Source organism: Amphiura filiformis, chromosome 1 (genome assembly GCF_039555335.1).
Source record: "Amphiura filiformis chromosome 1, Afil_fr2py, whole genome shotgun sequence".
Lineage (NCBI taxonomy): Eukaryota > Metazoa > Echinodermata > Ophiuroidea > Amphilepidida > Amphiuridae > Amphiura > Amphiura filiformis.
Window position 1 is genome coordinate 35,712,353 of NC_092628.1, and position 18,776 is coordinate 35,731,128.

Genomic DNA, 18,776 nt, shown 5'->3' on the forward strand with positions numbered 1-18,776 from the left:
CTCACACCACAATAACTAAAACTACCGCCAAAGAGAGAATGGGATTAGGCCGCAAATCCTTAATTCCATGTAATGATTGCTTCATAAATAATAGATAGATATCGGCTATTTAGTGGAAATATGAACAGGGCACAACTAAAATACCTGCATAACTTTTTCCAAATAACTTTGTGCTGAACGGTTAGTAATGTTACAGATTTTCAAAATAGGTTGCGTTGTCAAAACTTAGAATTCACCATTTTTACGCAATCTTCTATAACTTCTACTAGAAACGTCCAATTTTAAAATCTAAAAATCTGAGAAAGCTAAATATATGTAAAACTTAAAATGTAAAACAATATGAACATTTAACATGCCCTTCATACCTAAAAAATTCCATCTTTCCCGGTACAGATCATTCTGGGACACCCTGTATAGGCCTAGGCCCTATAACTTAAATAAATAAATAAATAAATAAATTAATAACTTAATAAATAAATTAATAAATTAATAAATAAATAAATAAATTAATTAATTAATTAATTAAATTAATCAATAAATTAATAAATTAATGAATAGATTAATAAATTAATAAATAGATTAATAAATTAATAAATAAATTAATAAATTGATAAATAAATAAATTAAATGATAAATAAATAAATTAATTAATTAATGTACATCTAGGCCCTAGAATTAATGAAATAAATAGTTAAGAGTTACTCCAGCAGACTATCATGATTGCATGATTCCTGGGGCATGATTGCAACAACACCACCGAGCACCACATCCCCAATAAAGAGTATTTCCCCACTATGCGTTTGATAATACTCGAAAACCTGTTATGTACGTCATCAGATTAATTATTCATGAAGTCGGTCCGGCGGTTGGAAATCAGCGATTACCACAAACTCTTCGGAGGTGCTCTTAATAGATAGGAGGAATATCCATAAACAACAACAACAATAATGGCGTCTAAAGTAGGAGTAGGAAATGTCTTTTCCAGTACACTTTTACACTTATCGCGATCCTCGCGAGGATTAAAGAACCACCATGGGAAAAGGTAAAGATTGGCATGTATGACTGATGTATTATAGCTGTAGGATAAGACGTAGATATTCGTTTGGTCGAGGTTGTTCCATCTAAATTATAATAATATACATGTATAATTAGAAGCATTGGAAGGGGGGCACACTCCCTGTGTGGGCAAGTCCAGTTCCAATAAATGAAACTCCCCGCTCCGACGGGGAGTTCCAACAGGAACAGGTGTATGTATTTGTATGTGTTTAATGTGCATTCACATACACACTTAGCCGTCGGTACGAAGAAATCGTTGCTCCAAAAATGATTGCAAATTACACATTTGTAATCATTTTTCACCACAAAAATCAAAATATGATATGAAAACACAGTCACAGGTGAGCAATGTATGAATATATGGAGAGGTGCAGTTGTAGTAACTACAAATTTCGAACGTTTGAGGACTTGTTCTCAAGTTGTAGCAGGTTCCAAAATGGTGCCCAGTACGTAAATATGTGGGCAAGTTTGCATTAATATATCTAGTAAAATACTCACTTTAGAAACCTGTGGCACTGATGTATAATGTTATCTGTGATTCCTGAACTTATTCTACGTATCAGCTTTTGTCCAAAGAAATAATTACAAAAGATGATTTTTGAGTGATTCTTTGCTCAGCGAAAAGTCCATGGCCATGCCATGACTATGTCGCCGTAGACCAGTTGTCGACCCACTTACGGAGCTGCTTGAGCTTAAACTGGCCCGAGTTGTTTATTATTAAAATCCACATGCAACACATGTGCACTCAGTCACACGGCCGGTTGATGAATTCTTAGAAAAATCTATAAAAAAAAATTTAGATGTGGATAAATTTCCTCAAACTCGATCCACTTATAGGTTTTTATTGTTTTTAAAATATTCTAACTTAAGAATGTACCATTTTCAGGTTGTATATTTAAAGGGTAATGAACATTATTGAAATTTTTATCAAACGTTTTCTAAGACATAAATGAAGATGGCGCTGGATGGTACCTGCAAGTACTGCAACAACTTTCTCTAAAATCCACTCAAAATTAACCATCAAAATTAAAAATTAAATCAAAAATTTCTTTTTTAAATATCAGCATAACCGAGGTTAGTTGAGATACTATATATTTGCTTTTTACAATAAATATTAATTTTAATGCATCAAGTCATTCGATGTCAGTGGATGGAGTTTTTGTATTTTGTTTCAAGGCAGAATGACAGATTACATCAATTCTGCTGGCGCACATGGCAGTCTCTTCAACAGCACTACTACCGTAATTCGAATGGTGATCTGTATTACACATGTAGCGCCCTAAGCTAGGGCTGAGTCTAGGATTCATCCACCAGTCCTTCAACTGCTTACGCACGGTCATCGGGTTGTGCCATGTTTATTGTTTTGAGATCGAGGCCGAGGGACTCAGGCTAGGCTGGGTAATCCGGTAATGTGTCAAAATACATCCGGGAATACATCGCGGATTTGCAACATTAAAATGGTGGAACGTTTGAAGCGATGCTATGCTAGAGGATTTCAAATGTGTGGAATTTTTTTATATTCTGTTACCATTTTAACTGGAAATCATACGGAATCGATGAATGCATATGAATCTTGTGATACTTAAGTTTCATTCCATGCCAGTGTTGGTGAGTACTGACCGATTGGGAAGTCACAGGTACTGTTGGCAAAAATTGGTAATTTGCAAAAATCAGTGAATATGGCGAATACGCTGAATAAACGAATATTAGCATGTACATTCTACCTGAGGTGTGAGTTCCAATTATTGGAACTGGGAGAGGTGAAACAGGTTGTTAATTATTGTCAATATTATTATTTTGCTACATTAATATAATGAAAATAATTAACACTGAAGACACCCTATGGCACCTTCTACAACTTGAGAACAAGTCCTCAAACGTTCGAAATTTGTAGTTACTACAACTGGGGCAAGTCATACTTCAGTATGACTTAGTACAAGGAACTTATATGATGTCCTCATTCACAAACTGATACTATCTGTCCATCGAGACTGTTACCGTACGGCAGTGTGGTAAAGGAATATTACACAGTCAAGAATAGGCTCCATCATTTTTTTATTATGATCCCTCCCTGTCTCCCGAAACATCAAAACATCAAAAGCGTTGCACTTATACTTACTTAACTTAAGACCAGTTGTAGTAACTACAAATTTCGAACGCTTGAGGACTTGTTCTCAAGTTGTAGAAGGTGCCATAGGGTGTCTTCAGTGTTAATTATTTTCATTATAAATGTCGCAAAATATTAATATTGACAATAATTAACAACCTGTTTCGCCTCTCCATATATTCATATTGCTCACCTGTGTTTTCATATCATATTTTGTGGTGAAAAATGATTACAAATGTGTAATTTGCAATCATTTTTGGAGCAACGATTTCTTCGTACCGACGGCTAAGTGTGTATGTGAATGCACATTAAACACATACAAACACATACACAGCACCTGTTGGAACTCCCAGTCGGAGCGGGGAGTTTCAATTATTGGAACTGACTTTTAGGATCTAAAATGGGCGTTTATTGCATTTCGACAGTATTTTTTGGGACATGAGAGCACCTCAGACCTGTCGAATTGCATTCTGAATACGAGCATGTCTTTCTGATATCAAATAATTTTCATTTTTGAAAATCACAATATAATACAAATTTTATGACAAATTATAAAAATTTGATATTTTTCAAATTTTTGATATATAACAGTCCTCGGTAAATTATATAAATCTAATGACATATTCTTAAAGTGTATGTAGCAGGAGGAAAAGCCGACGGTCAATTGAAAATTTTGACCTTTCATATTGAAGATATGGATTTTTTTCCAAAAAGACCTAATTTTTTTTTTTTGTGTTTTTGGGAAAAAAATCCATATCTTTAATACAAAAGGTCAAAATTTTCAATTGATCATCGGCTTTTCATCCCACCTACATACACTTCAAGTATAAATCATCAGATTTATAAAGTTTACTTCAAGTACTGTTAAATATTAAAATATCAATTTTAATGATTTGCCATAAAATGTGTATTAAATTGCGAATTTCAAAAATCAAAATTATTTGATATCAGAATGACATTCTTCGTATTCAGAATGCAATTGATATGTCTGATGTGCTCTAATGTCCCACAATAAATACTGTCCAAACGCTCATACCCCAGCCCTTAAGACTATCCTTTTTCACATAACGCAGACAAAGTAGGGCCAACTTGCCTAGAAATAGTCAAATTTTGACAAGAAATATCTCTGTGTAATCCTATGTAAGTCCCATATCACATCGTTATCGGCGATCGAGGTTTTTTTTTTTGTTGGTACCCACCAGCGTCATGCATGTGACGTGACACAGCTAAAATAATCGACCGGGAATCGGGGATCGTTAAAACGTCAACAAATTTCAAAACACAGAAAGCAGTAAACTTATGGCGAGCGGTCCGAATTTTGAGCCATACAAGTTTACGTGGTGAACTAAGTATGACTTGCCCTGAACTTCCATATATGTTCGGAAGAGACGGATACATTGCATGAGAGCCTGCCAATTTAAGGTGGTATTGGATGCATTTTCTAGAAATTAGGAAATGCTTTGAGCATGTTTTAAACAGATTCATTTAGTAGGGTAAAGTACACTGATCAATATGCCTTTTGTTTGGAGCAGATCGGACATACGGTTTTCAAAATACACCGTTTTATATGTTCTTTGTATCCTATTGTTTTTGTCAATTTTTGTAAATACCCATACTTAGAGCTGTTTTAGCGTATACAATAATGCCTAGAAAAAGGAGAGGCCCTTTTTTATTTCTTGTTCTGGGAGTTACACCAACTCTAATGATCACAAAACCTTCCTAAAATGTTTCTTGTATCTTAACAAGGCTATAGAAAGCATCCCAACTTCCTAGACATATTTTTTGAAAAGTTATAGCTGAATTTCAAAAAATAAAAATATATTTGAGGAAACCTCAAAAAAGGAAGCGGGAGGGGACATGAAACATGATTATTTTTTTATTTGGCCTAACCCGTATTGTGATTGGTTGCAAAAGCCAATCTTTGAAATCGTAAGCCAATCAGTAAACGCGACAGCCTTTTACGGTATTAATTAATGTGACTCGCCAGTAAAGTACGTCTAACCTGATTGGTTTACAAAACTACTTTGATAATTGCTAAGCCAGTCAGTGTGTTTCGATGCAACAACCTCGTGAGAGGTTTTCGAGAGGCGAATTCATGTGGCGTGGTGATCCAGCGATCGAGTATAAATTCAGCTTGACAACTGCTCTCGCGTGAGATCGCAGGTGCAATAACAATACATGGACACAATCACTGTCATTTACACAATGGCATAATGAATTATATATGACATGCATCGGCTGGATTTGTACGAAATATACATTTTGTTATAGGCCTAAAATGTTTACAAAAATATATTGGTCCGTACGTTGTGCTTGTATTCGGTTGTTCGACGTATAGGGGCACACCACCATTGCATTACGCTTCCCATTGAAATGCTATAGCTTACGTCGAACAACTGAATACTTGATCGAGAAATCTATCTACTATCCACGACGACACGATAGTTAATGTGTGAATAGAAGATAGAGATTGCTAGTATAACACGGTCAGTCATCGTAGCGTCTTCAGTTTTAAAACGCAGCAAAACAATTTTTAGATTGTCCAGTTTGGCTTCAATTTAGCTTGTCTAACATTTATGTATCTTAGCTGAAGTGTTTGCTTACTTTTAACCGGAAACACAGGCGCTGAAGTACAAATTCCGACCATATTATGAGTCTGTTTAATTCTGCAACCTTGCTTGATCAAAGATGTTTTGATAACTGCCAACTGCGTCGGTGATTAAAGATTTGAGAAAATCCAGTGCTGGGCAAATCAATCCATCTCCCGATTTGCAAAGGTTGACTTGTCATTGCAAACTGATGGTGATACCCTTCCGGTTCTTGAACAATTACATGTGAGCCCAGCACTACACATGTTGATCACCTATTTACAATGGGGACTGTGCGATGTCTGGCAATCACTCGAGAAAAATTGGCACAAAATGATGTTTTTCGTGAGTAAAGTCATGATGAATTGATGAAGGAATATAGCACATGGTGTCACTAATATGTCAAGAATAATATCCTCATATTTTTGAGACAATAATTAACTTGAGGAAGAAGTTTTTATTCATATGCATATGCATGATATTGGGACCTGCATGCCAACCGTGTACATGTGCCAAACAAGGTACGTTACATGAGCGCAAATCCTTCCACGTTCTAACTTTCGTATCACAAGCTATCGGTTGTTCATACGAAAGTTAGAAATTTTCGAACAACTGAATACAAGCACAACTTATGGACCAATATATTTTTGTAAACATTTTAGGCCTGTAACAAAATGTATATTTCGTACAAATTGTACAACTATAGTTTCTACCCTATGACCTATAAAAGTTACCTGTTATCAAAGTGTCCGCAAAAAACTGGTCATCGCAAGTATCTTTGATGCTGAAAACTAAGGATATTCACGCAGGGACAGGCCAAAAACCTTACCTCGATCGTAAAATCCAGCCGATGCATGTCATAAATAATTCATTATGCCATTGTGTAAATGTCACTGATTGTGTCCATATATTGTTATTGCACCTGCGATCTCGCGCGAGAGCAGTTGTCAACCTGAATTTATACTCGATCGCTGGATCACCACACAAATTCGCCTCTCGAAAACCTCTACGAGGTTGTTGCATCGAGCACGCTGACTGGCTTAGCAATTGTCAAAGTAGTTTTGTAAACCAATCAGGTTAGACGTACTTTACTGGCGAGTCTCATTAATTAATACCGTAAAAGGCCGTTGCGTTCATTGATTGGCTTACGATTTCAAAGAATGGCTTTTGCAACCAATCACAATACGGGTTATATGACGCCCGTCGAAATTTTGCATACGTCAACGATGACGCCATGCCCTAGTGCCACGAGGCTGGCTTTTTCAAGCGGCGAGCGAGTGGTATAAAGTCAGTTTCACACCTGTGATTTAATGGAGCACATCCACAGCGCATTTGACAGATAAAAATGAAATTGGCAATTCTGAGCAACGGGATTCCATGAAATGGACGATTATGTAAGTTATTCTACAGGATCGGTAATAATTAGCAGCTGGTCTGCTGTATTTGAAGTGCATATTGAAGTTGGTAAGTTTGTGACTTCGTATGTTATGTGCAATTGATATTATAGGAAGCTTAAATTGGCAGGCTCTCATGCAATGTATCCGTCTCTTCCGAACATATATGGATTCAGGGCAAGTCATACTGAAGTATGACTTGCCCACACAAATATATTGAAATATGTGCAAAAAAGCCTCTCAGAAATCTCTTCTAATTATTTCCCTGCAATAGATAGAGCAATGAAACTGGGCATGGTTATGATCCTTTTGCACATAGATCGCCAATGTCAGTTTTTTGCAAATTGGACATTTTTACCCCATCCCGTGATTTCAAAGCTGTTGAAAGCGCAATTCTTGGGATTTTACATCGATACATGATATGCACGATTAGTCCGCCAGAACACATTTAAAATCATTTTTTCTACATGTAATTTCATCAAAACCGTTTCAGCTTTAGAATGTCATCAAACAAACGTATCTCAGACACATTATTTGCTGGAAAATGTAACAAAAGCTCAATTTCTACGTTTGATGAGGACTATTTTGCGGGTTACACATTTGGCCGCGGAATCTTATGGTGGTGTGCTCCCTTATATTGCAGATCATTTTTTGCACATATCCACCCTCTGCGACTTGCCCACACAGGGTATACCTTGCTCGAGAACTCTAGCCAAGAATTTGCTCACCGATAGCTTCACATTCTAGGCTAGAGACCTTAGCATTCAAAATCTAGTCGGATTCGCTGAAGCATGACACCGTGTAAAGCAATGGAAGGTCAGAAGTAAACACAGCCGATCACGACAGGCGATTGCATCAAAAATGTTGCTAAAATTACACTTCAGCAAAATTTTAGACTGTCGAAAATACGCAAATCTTGCTCAAAAGATACAGTTGACTCATCGAAATAACTTTCATTCAAATTTCAACTTAAGAATAAATAACCTCCAGTGTAAAAAATTGAACCGCTGTCCGACCGAAAAACCATAGTAAAGTACTCTAGCATCGAATGCGTAACTATCGTGTGCAAATTTGAAGCTAGAGTTCTCGAGCAAGGTATACCTGAGACCATTGTCTCAGTATCCACCATTGTGTCCACACAAGCGGTTAACACACTGTAGGTATCAAAGGCAATATCACAATCAAATTGGTCATCAAACCACATCATTTTATTATCAAATCAAAACCCTTGAGTAAAAAAAGCCAAAACTGAAAACCATTTTGACATACACTTGTACCTTGTAGTTGTACCTTGTTAGTTCCAATAATTGGAACTCACAGCTCCGACCGTGAGTTCCAAGGAGCTACATGTACAAAAAATGTATGTGTATGTGTCGCTGTGATTTAGCGTGTATTCATCACCATATTCACATGTACATATAGTCGTGGAGTGGACTTTTCGTTTCTCATCAAAATCGCTCAAAAATCATCTTTTTAAATATTTCATGAGACAAAAAAGCTGATGCATAGAATAAGGTTTGCAATCACAGATAACATACATCAGTGACACAGGTTTCTAAAGTGAGTATTTTACCAGATATTCTAATGCTAACTTGCCAAAATAAAACCCTAGAGACACCCTACGGGAGTACCTACAACTTGAGAACAAGTCCTCAAACGTTCTAAAGTGAGTATTTTACCAGATATTCTAATGCTAACTTGCCAAAATAAAACCCTAGAGACATCCTACGGGAGTACCTACAACTTGAGAACAAGTCCTCAAACGTTCGAAATTTGTAGTTACTACAACTAATACCATGTAGAAATTCTCCCCGTAGACCTCCTTGTGGAAGTGAAACACAGGGCTGACGAGAGTGTGGGACGCTAATGTTTACTTCTGGTCGTCGTTGAGGTCTGGTCCACTTCTGAAATAGCTTGTGTAAAGGGTTCAGTTGTTTTGATGTCTACAGTCGATTGGGGTAATTGGTTCCAAGATGAAATTGTAAGGGGGAAAAATGATGTAGTGAACTTGCTTGTTGTGATGAAATTAGAGTTGCTCTGGTATTGTTGGTTGTGCGTCCGTCTTGGTCTGTCAACTTTCTTGGTGGTGTATCTATTCAATTCAAGCTCTAATCCACCATGAATTATTTTGTGAAAAGCATATAAACGTTGCTTTTCATGTCTCTGCTCCAAAGTGTTCCAATTTAAGGTTTGAAGCATATTGTTCACACTTGATTTTCTTCCATAGTCTCCTAAGACAAAGCGTGCAGCGCGTCTTTGTTTATTTTATTTATTTATTTATTTATTACACTTTATCACTGGCACAGAATTACAAAAAAATATATAATATTGCACATAAGTTACATAAAAATTACACAATATTATGAAAGGAACAATATTTGTTTTAAAAAGTCCAGTGAATGGCTGGAGCGAACAGGTGCCAGGCACCTCTAAGACCGCCCCACCAAAACCAAAAAAGAAGGGAAGGGAAATATAAATTAGAGGTGGAAAATGCAGGTTATTTACATTTGCCTGCAATTTGGACAATTACAAAAAGAGGTCCAAGTGCAAAAAGAAGTTGCATCAAAGGTGCGAGCAAATTTGGACTGGTAAAACTCCAAAACTTGTTGCTTAAATGAAGCAACAGAATTTGTAGATCTGATAATACAGGGAGCTGGTTCTAAATGGGCACCAAACGCTGAAAAAAGCCCATCTTGTGGCACTCAGTTTTAGAAAGCTGATTTACCAGCAACAAAGGATCAGAGGAAAATCTGGTGGTGGGACGGTCTTTGTTAATACCATTAAAAACTACATAATCATCTAGATTGATGTCATATAATCCCAGATTGCACTTGAAAAATATATTGAGATCAACATATTCTCTTCTAAAACTTAATGGAAGAAGAGTTAGCTCGGTTAACCTTTCTTTGTACTCAGCCTCGGGATAATCTAAAATGAATTTAGTTGCCCTTCTCTGGACCCCCTCAACTTTCTGGATGTTGCGCTTTGAGGTACCACTCCAGAGAGGACTGCAATATTCCAAATCACTACGAACCAAGGCTGAGTACAAAGTCCTGGATACATTACGAGGGGCATTGAAGCCAATGGTGCGTTTAATCATACCAAGTTTTTGTTACACTTTTTAACAACCCTGTTAATGTGATCATCCCAAGTGAAAGATGAGGAAATATCAAGACCAAGATCTTTGATGGAACTAACATGGTCTAGAACGGCACCATTCATTTTATAATCATGACAAATTGCATTCCTACGTCTGGTGATTGATATGATCTGGCATTTAGAGGGATGAAAATGGAGATCCCAAGTTTTGCTCCAATTAAATAATGCATCAATATCACTTTGGAGCATGTGACAATCAGAGACATCAGAGATGTTTTTATAACATTTAGAGTCATCTGCAAACAAAGCTAAAGAAGAATTCTGGGCAACACTGGGCATGTCGTTAATGTATAAAGGAAAAAGCATAGGCCTCAATATTGACCCTTGGGGTACCCCTGAAACAACAGGAAGCCAGTCAGAATTAACCCCATCAATAACAACCCTCTGCCTCCTCCCTGTTAAATAAGCGTGAAACCAATTGAGGAGGTCAGAATGAATGCCAATAGATTGCAATTTGTGAAGCAACAAGCTATGACAAACACTGTCAAAAGCTTTCGAGAAATCAAGATAGATCATACCAACTTGCCCAGCGTTGTCCAGAGTAGAACTAACTTCATGAAAAACTGATAAAAGCTGTGTCACAGAGGAGCGACCCTTGATAAAACCATGTTACAGATGGTATAATTGGTCTTTAATTGCGGGGAACACTTGATCAAAAATAGCTCTCTCCATCACTTTTCCACATATACACAATAATGACACAGGTCTATAATTTTCAGCACATTGCCTGTCAGATTTTTTAAAAACAGGAACAACATTGGCTTTTAACCAGGCCTCAGGCATAATACCAGAACTCAAAGATAAGTTAAAAATGTGGCACAAAGGAAAAACAATTTCATGAGCGCATTCTTTCAAGACCCTGGGAGATATCCCATCAGGGCCAATAGCTTTGGAAACATTTAAATTGCACAAGATCTTGAGGACATCACATTCGTTGATCAGTGAAGGATGTTGAAACCCATGTATTTTTGGCAACTGAGTGTTGGAAGTTGGTTGAGTAAAAACAGAATAAAAATAGTTGTTAAAAAGGGAAGCTTTTTCTCTAGCTGTTGTAGCTGTAATGTTATCCCAGCTGATAACTTTTGGAAGAGATTTGGATTTTGTTTTTGATCTAAAAAATGACCAGAATCTCTTGGTGTTATCAACAACACTTTCACCAAGACTATCAATATACTCATTAAACTTGATAGAAAGCAAATTTTTTAAACGATTACGTAACTTCCGAAAATTGGCCCAGTGGCTAGAGAGATTTGCTTTTTTAGCACGCCTCCACGCAGTTTCCTTTTTGTTTTGGAGATGCCTAACTTCTGCGTCCAATCCACGCTGGGGCGAAGAGTCTTTGATCTTAATTTTTGGTATGTAATCGTCTAAAACCTTGGTGAATATTTCAGAAAATAAATTCCATGATGAATTAACATCTATTGCACAATACTTCACTAATATCAGTCTTTTGCAGCTCACAACGTATGTCATTAAAATTAAAATTAGCTGCTTTAAAATTGCACCATTTCGAGGAGTTTTGTGTTTTCTTTTGTGACTGGATTACATGCTATCGAGGCATCCTCGAGGTGTGGTCTACCCAAGGTTAGATACAGCTTCTCTTTAACACCTTTGGAGCAGTTATAAAAGTTCCTCCTGATGAACTTGAGCACTTTTGTTGCCTTAGTAGAAGAATGTTTTGTCTGCTTGTTCCACTTGAGATTGTTTTCAATATGCACGCCTAAATACTGATGATTTGTAACTTCTTGAAGATGTTCCCCCATCATGGTGTAGTTTGCACTCCCTGGAGTTCTTTGTCTTGATATTCTCATGACATTGCATTTTGCGGCATTGAACTTCATACCCCATTTATCAGCCCAATTTACCAGGCTATTCAGGTCTTGTTGAAGAAACTCTTCATCCTGATGGTCTGAGATGGTACGGTAGATAATGCAATCATCAGCTGAATAATATTGCCTTCGCTTTTACCGAGTCTGTGATGTCATTTAGAGCATGAACAGGTGAGGCCCCACTACTGTGCCTTGTGGGATACCATTCAATACAGGCATCCAATCTGATGTTTTTCCACTCACAACAGTCCTTTGGTGACGGTTTGTGAAAAAGATCAATCCAGGTGAGCGTTTTATTTCTAACCCCATAGTAGTTTAGCTTCTGTAATAGCCTCACGGTGCGGAACTACATCGAATGCTTTGCTAAAATCAAGTATAGCAATATCACTCTTTGAGCCCTTTTTAAAGATGGAAGCTATATTTGCTCTGCGCCAGTCTTCTGGTAAAATACCCTGGTTGTATGATTGTCTAAAGATGAAGCTAAGAACAGGTGCAATTTGTTCAGCAGCCAGCTTTAAAGCTCTGTTCGGGATTTTGTCAGGTCCTGTGGCTTTTGAAATGTCTATGTCTTTTAGCAGGTTAGCGATTCCACTCACAGAAAAGTCAATATCAGGCATGTCCGGAATGGGCTTTATTGCATACTAGGAATATTATTGTCCTCCCTTGTGAAGACACTTTGGAATTGATTCGCTAAGGCTTCAGCTTTCCCTTGGTCGTCAGTCACAGTCTGGTTGTTAATCTTCAAGCTTTGAACACCAACATTATCTTTGCGACGGGTCTTGATGTATTTCCAAAAGTCTTTGTTTCTTGCTTCAGAAATATCTGCAATATGTGCATGCTTGGCTTTCCTTAGTTCTTTGTTAACCTCGGTTTTGGTCTTCTTGTATTTTTCCCATCTTCCAACACCTCCAAGTTTCTTTTGCTTTATTATAATACCTCTCTTTCTTCCTACAAAGTTTTAGGAGTCTTGTTGTGAGCCATGGGACACGAGGATTGCCAGACACCATTTTAGTTGGAACATTTTCATCAATCAAGTTGCACATAGAGTCTCTGAAGGAGCACCAATTTTCCTCAACGGACTTGGACTGTGGTTGAGAATTCAGAAATTTGTCTGCAAAGTCATGGGCGTCCTTCTGAAATTTCTCTTCATCCATTTTCTTCCACAGATGTATCTCTCTTGGTGGTTTTGATGGAATGGGTGCCTTAATATTGAATTCAGCAACAACTGCACCGTGATCAGAAAAGCCTGAGTGCGGCTGGATATTCCTCACAAGTCCCAGAACAAAATATTAATTTCTGACATGATCGAGTTCTGAGTCTGAACTGTTTCCATATGAAAGCTTGATGGCAAATTGGACAAAAGAAGCACATGGACGGTTCTACTTGACAGCTTTTTAATCCCTATTCATGTTATGTGAATCACGCTATTTGGTCACTCCATATTCACATAACATGAATAGGGATTAAAAAGCTGTCAAGTAGAACCGTCCATGTGCTTCTTTTGTCCAATTTGCCATCAAGATTTCATATGGAAACAGTTCAGACCCAGAACTCAATCATGTCAGAAATTAATATTTTGTTCTGGGACTGATTATTCGGACTAGCTAGGTTTTAAAGCATGAAAGACTCACTAGGCTGGGGTCACTTGCAAAAAAAAAATATGCATGCTTGTCGGTGTAGAAAATTTTCCCCCATATTGGCGTAAGGCTTTGTAAATCTTACCCCTAAAATATGGCGTAATTTGGCATTACAAGAAACTAAAATGGACCCCAAATGGCGTAAACTCTAAAACAAACCCATTGAAGTTGAAAAAAGATACCCTAAAAATATCTACGACACCACAAGCCCAAAATTGGCCCTTTTTAGGGGACAAGCATGCATACTACTTTGGTATGCGAGTGACCCCCCCCCCTCGGAAGACAGCATTGTGTCCTATTGTTATTGCATTGGATTATAGAGTATTAGCTGACTACCACAACAATTTCTTTCAAGTCCAAAGAGCTTATTTAAATCTTATTGATGTGTAATATTGATAGAGATTGGATTCAATTACTATAGATGAGTTGACATGTGTTTACATTTGATACGCACTCTGTTGGTATGAGATCAAAACTGTCAGGCAAAAAACACTATAGTTTACATGGAAGAAGTTGGTTTTTCTTCATTAACCTTGGTTTCAAAGCAAATACTATTAAAAATTTTATCAAACTTGTTTACAAATGAATCAAGCTATATACATAGTATCACACAAAACTTCAAAGGTGTTTAAAAGTCGAGTTTTGAAGAGATTTATGTGGTCTGTCATAGACACTCCTGTGTTATTTTGCCTGACTTGAAACAACAGAGGGCGGTCTGAATGTAAACATGTGACATCATAGGTCACCTCATCTATACAGGCCTCCTTTGGGTATTTTTTGACATTCACATGTATGCATTATGAAGAATTCTATTACCCCTGCGACCCATTATTCAAAATTGTGCACTGTGATTTGTTGAAACGCGTCACGTGAAAGACCATTAATTAGCAATAAAGTGGCCAGGGCAACGAACTTTATGTTCTTTTCGCATTACAGCGCAGTATACTGAGATGTGTGGAAGAAAACGTGCAGGTATTATTAGAAATATTAAGGTATAATTTATATTTTCGAGTCATTTTTAAAAAGTCGATTCGGCCACAGTGACTCGAGTCACAAGCCTCGAGTCATCGAGTCGAGTCATTAAATTTCGAGTCGAGTCGAGTCATCGATTCATCAACCCTCGAGTCGAGTCGAGTCGTTGAGTCACCTTGCCTCGAGTCGAGTCATCGAGTCACCAAAACTCGAGTCGAGTCGAGTCATTTCGAGTCGAGTCACTACAAGTCTGTCACTTACGCTTTGGCTATATGCGTAGGCGCTCCACCTTGAGGTAAACAACTTGAAATATTTGGGCAAAAAATGTGATATTTTCTCTTTAAAGCCATAATGTACAATTTTATAATGGTCGCATGTCATAAGGTGGTGTAATTTGTGTTACATGGTCAAAATTGTCAAAAAAGTACAGTAACCACTTTCGGGTATAAGCCCACCCCCTAGAATGGGCAATTTCACTTCAAAAATTGGGGTGGGCTTATAACCGAGGAGGGAATTAATAGTTGAATTTAAAAATAAGAAAAATCTTCCCCATTTGTATATGTCCAATGTATCAGTAATTTCTATCATCTTTTTCAATTTTTTTTAAATTTTAAGTATGGAATGTTAATTTTTAACTGATATTTTTTAAATATTTGTTCTTAAATGTGAAAGAAAAGCATTGATGATTTAAAAACTTAGCCAAAATGACTACTGGGCTTATACCCGAGTGCACCCTTGTTTCCCGAATGGTTTGAGAAATACATATGTAGGGGGTGGGCTTATAGCCGAAAGTGGGCTTATACCCGAGTGGTTACGGTATTTTTTGATATGTTGTAGGCAATGTTACACTCTAATCATTTATACCGATTTTTAGTTACAAATGCCTTTTGGTTTGGCATAATTAATTTTAATGATATTTCAAATGCGTTTTTCTCAAATTGGACCTTCTTCACATAAAATACCCCACAACAAATGTCTGAAGTTGGATTTTGTCCAATGTGCCAGGATATGTTCACAACATAGTGATGCACCAGTCTCACCCTTCAAAAAAAATTATGTAATCATGTTCACGATATACAGGGTGCGCCAAAAAATTTGATATTTTTAATTAAATTTTAATTAATCATTCATATTTTCCAAACACTACCTCCTTACCATTTTCAAAATGCAAAAATTAGTTTCCTTGTGCAATTTCCTTTCAGAAAATGTATCATGATACAGTGGGAGATATGGACCTTTGCAGCTTTTGCACGTGACTGCATTGAAGAACTGTGCATTTAGAGGCAACCCGTGGTACGAAATGTAATGAGAAGTTTTAACTATATTTCATATATCCCAATTAAAATTGGGATATATGAAATTGATCAATTTTGAAGTAAATCTTGTTTTTTTTTGAGTAATTGGCTCTAAAATGAGACAATGAAGAGCTCTATATGACAAGGGGTTATGATACAATAATTTATTCAAACCAACACTACGGAAATCAACCACCTGAGCCTCCACCCCTGATTTTTCAGATTCAAGCTGCTGTTATTATATTATAAATTTTCAAGAGTTTGGATTTGACATGAAACAATGCATACAACATGTTTTGGTGACTAACTTTCAAGTAAAAAAATAATGCTTAAGCTTACATGCACTGCAGTATGCTTCAGTGAAGTTACCGTATCCCTACACTTTGATCGGAGATCCAAAAAGTCATTTCCTGTTCAACTTCATAAAAATATCCAGTTCTGAAGTTGGGGAAATTCCATGGCCAACTGCGGAAATGCCGCAAATTGTTATTGTATTAAAAACATGATGAATAAATCACATGGCAGTGACGGGTTTCCTAAGTAATTTCAGGGCAGGCGGTCTAATCGGGATATTCCATTGAGTCAGAGGGAGGGATACTACATGTATATTATATTGGTTTTAATATTATTTTTTTAAATAATAATAATGTACATTTTAAATGTGAATAAAAAACAGTTTTTTTTCTTGCCGCTTAATGGTCTTACGATCATGCACAAAATAAAAAGTAATTGGGAACATTTGTTCGCTACAAGAAGTAACTGAATATATTACAGAGCAAAGAGTGAACCAGTCCAAAGTGTTACAATTAAACGAGACAACAAAGTCGGTCCCGGTGCACAACCCAACAAAAACAAAGTACATGTAATGTGCCTGGATGAAATTTGAACCTACAAATTTCAGTCTTCTAATTGGACACCTTATTATTAGACTCCTAGCTTTCCCTGATAAATGGTGGTTAGATCTGCAATCTGGGAGGAAATTTGTTGCCACACCAGCATTGGCAAGCCGAGAACGTACTAATTGAGGCATTTTGAGTAAAACAATACACACAGTGGATTGAGATTACGTAATTACACAGTACTAGAACTGGCTCAGTTACCTCTGATGGCAATGTCCAAATAGTGAGTGCAGGGCTCAGTGAGATTCGTGAGCGAAGCCCCTTAAATTGAGGCCTATTGACCCTTGAGGCCTATTGACCTTTACCTATTTTGATGCATTAAAATGAAACATCGTAGATTGTGCATCCCTATCTTTATTTGAATTGTATTGTCAAATTATGAGCATTTTGATTTTTATTCATTCTCCAAACGACAGAAAATTTCAAATATTCAAAACATATAATGATAAGTTGCAAATGCTCATTAGAAAATCAAAATGCAAATACTTCTTTTCCAAGCTTGAGCATGCTAAAAATAATATGACACAAACATGGGAAACAATTAATAATATTATTGGACGAGGAAAGAAACAATCTGCACAGAGCAAATTTAAAGCTGAAGATGGCAGTTCTATTACCAATCCTAAAGAAATATCAAATCAGTTATATGACTTTTTCATAAACATACATTTTGTAGGCCCTAAGCTTGCATCAAGTATCCACGGGATAGTTAGGTCAAAAATGGCAGTTCTATTACCAATCCTAAAGAAATATCAAATCAGTTCAATGACTTTTTCATAAACATACATTTTGTAGGCCCTAAGCTTGCATCAAGTATCCACAGGATAGTTAGGTCAAAAACTTCAATTTGGTGACCACTCTCTGGCTAGTAAGGTTTGATGATTGATTCGACTTCTATGGACCATTTAGAAAAAAATAGCCCCCATGTCCCTCGCGAAAATCCCGGCATTTTTCGCTAGAGGCCAAAATCCAAAATGGCCGCCACCACCATTTTTAAAATTTAAGTTTTGAACCAGAGCACCTATAATCATGCACAAAGACACTCTTTCAGCTATGTCGAGTACAAGGATTCCGATTCTGACATTAGTTTGACATTACGGTATCATTTTCACCCAGAAATCCAAGATGGTGGCCAGCACCATCTTGAAAAATTTAGTTTTGAACCAGAGGACCTAAAATCGTGTACAAAGAGACTTTTTTGGATAAGTCAACCACAAGGATTTCAAATTTGACATTACTTTGACATTACGACCTCATTTTTACCCAGAAATTCAAGATGGTGGCCGCCGGCGCCATCTTGAAAAAATTAGTTTTGAACCAGAGTACCTAAAATCGTGTACAAAGACACTTTTTCCGGTAAGTCGACCCCAAGAAATCCGAATCTGACATTAATTTGACATTATAACATAATTTTTGCCCAGAAATCCAAGATGGCCCCCATTTGGTAGAGCGTAAATGTGATTTTTGAATGAGAGCAGAAGCATAAGTGTGTCATTTCCACCTTATCTGGGGTTCATGTCCCTTATATGGGGTTTAAACTGCCTTATCTTGGGTTTACATCCCTTATCTAGGGATAAGTCGCCTTATCTGTGGTTTAGACGGCCTTATCCTGGGTTTACGTTCCTTACCTGTGGCTTAGATGCCTTAACCTTAGCATATCGCAGTCTAAACCCAGATAAGGCATCTAAACCCCAGATATTTATTTATTTATTTATTTATTTATTTATTTATTAGATCTATCTTATTTTGCCTGGGGAAACCCAATCAGTGTGAACACTGTTTTTCATGGGTGCCCAGGGGTCAAACAAAATACATCAAAATGGTTAACAATTTACAAGAA

At 36.9% G+C, this 18,776-nt stretch overlaps 1 protein-coding gene across 1 annotated transcript in view; it reads left to right on the forward strand.

Annotated features, from left to right (window-relative positions):
* The first annotated feature begins 913 nt into the window (after window positions 1-913).
* The window catches only part of LOC140158722 (phosphatidylinositol 4-kinase alpha-like), a 164,200-nt gene continuing 146,337 nt past the window's right edge, over window positions 914-18,776 (forward strand). The window contains 1 exon segment of the mRNA XM_072181918.1: window positions 914-1,042. The gene's annotated coding sequence lies outside the window, so the exon portion shown is untranslated.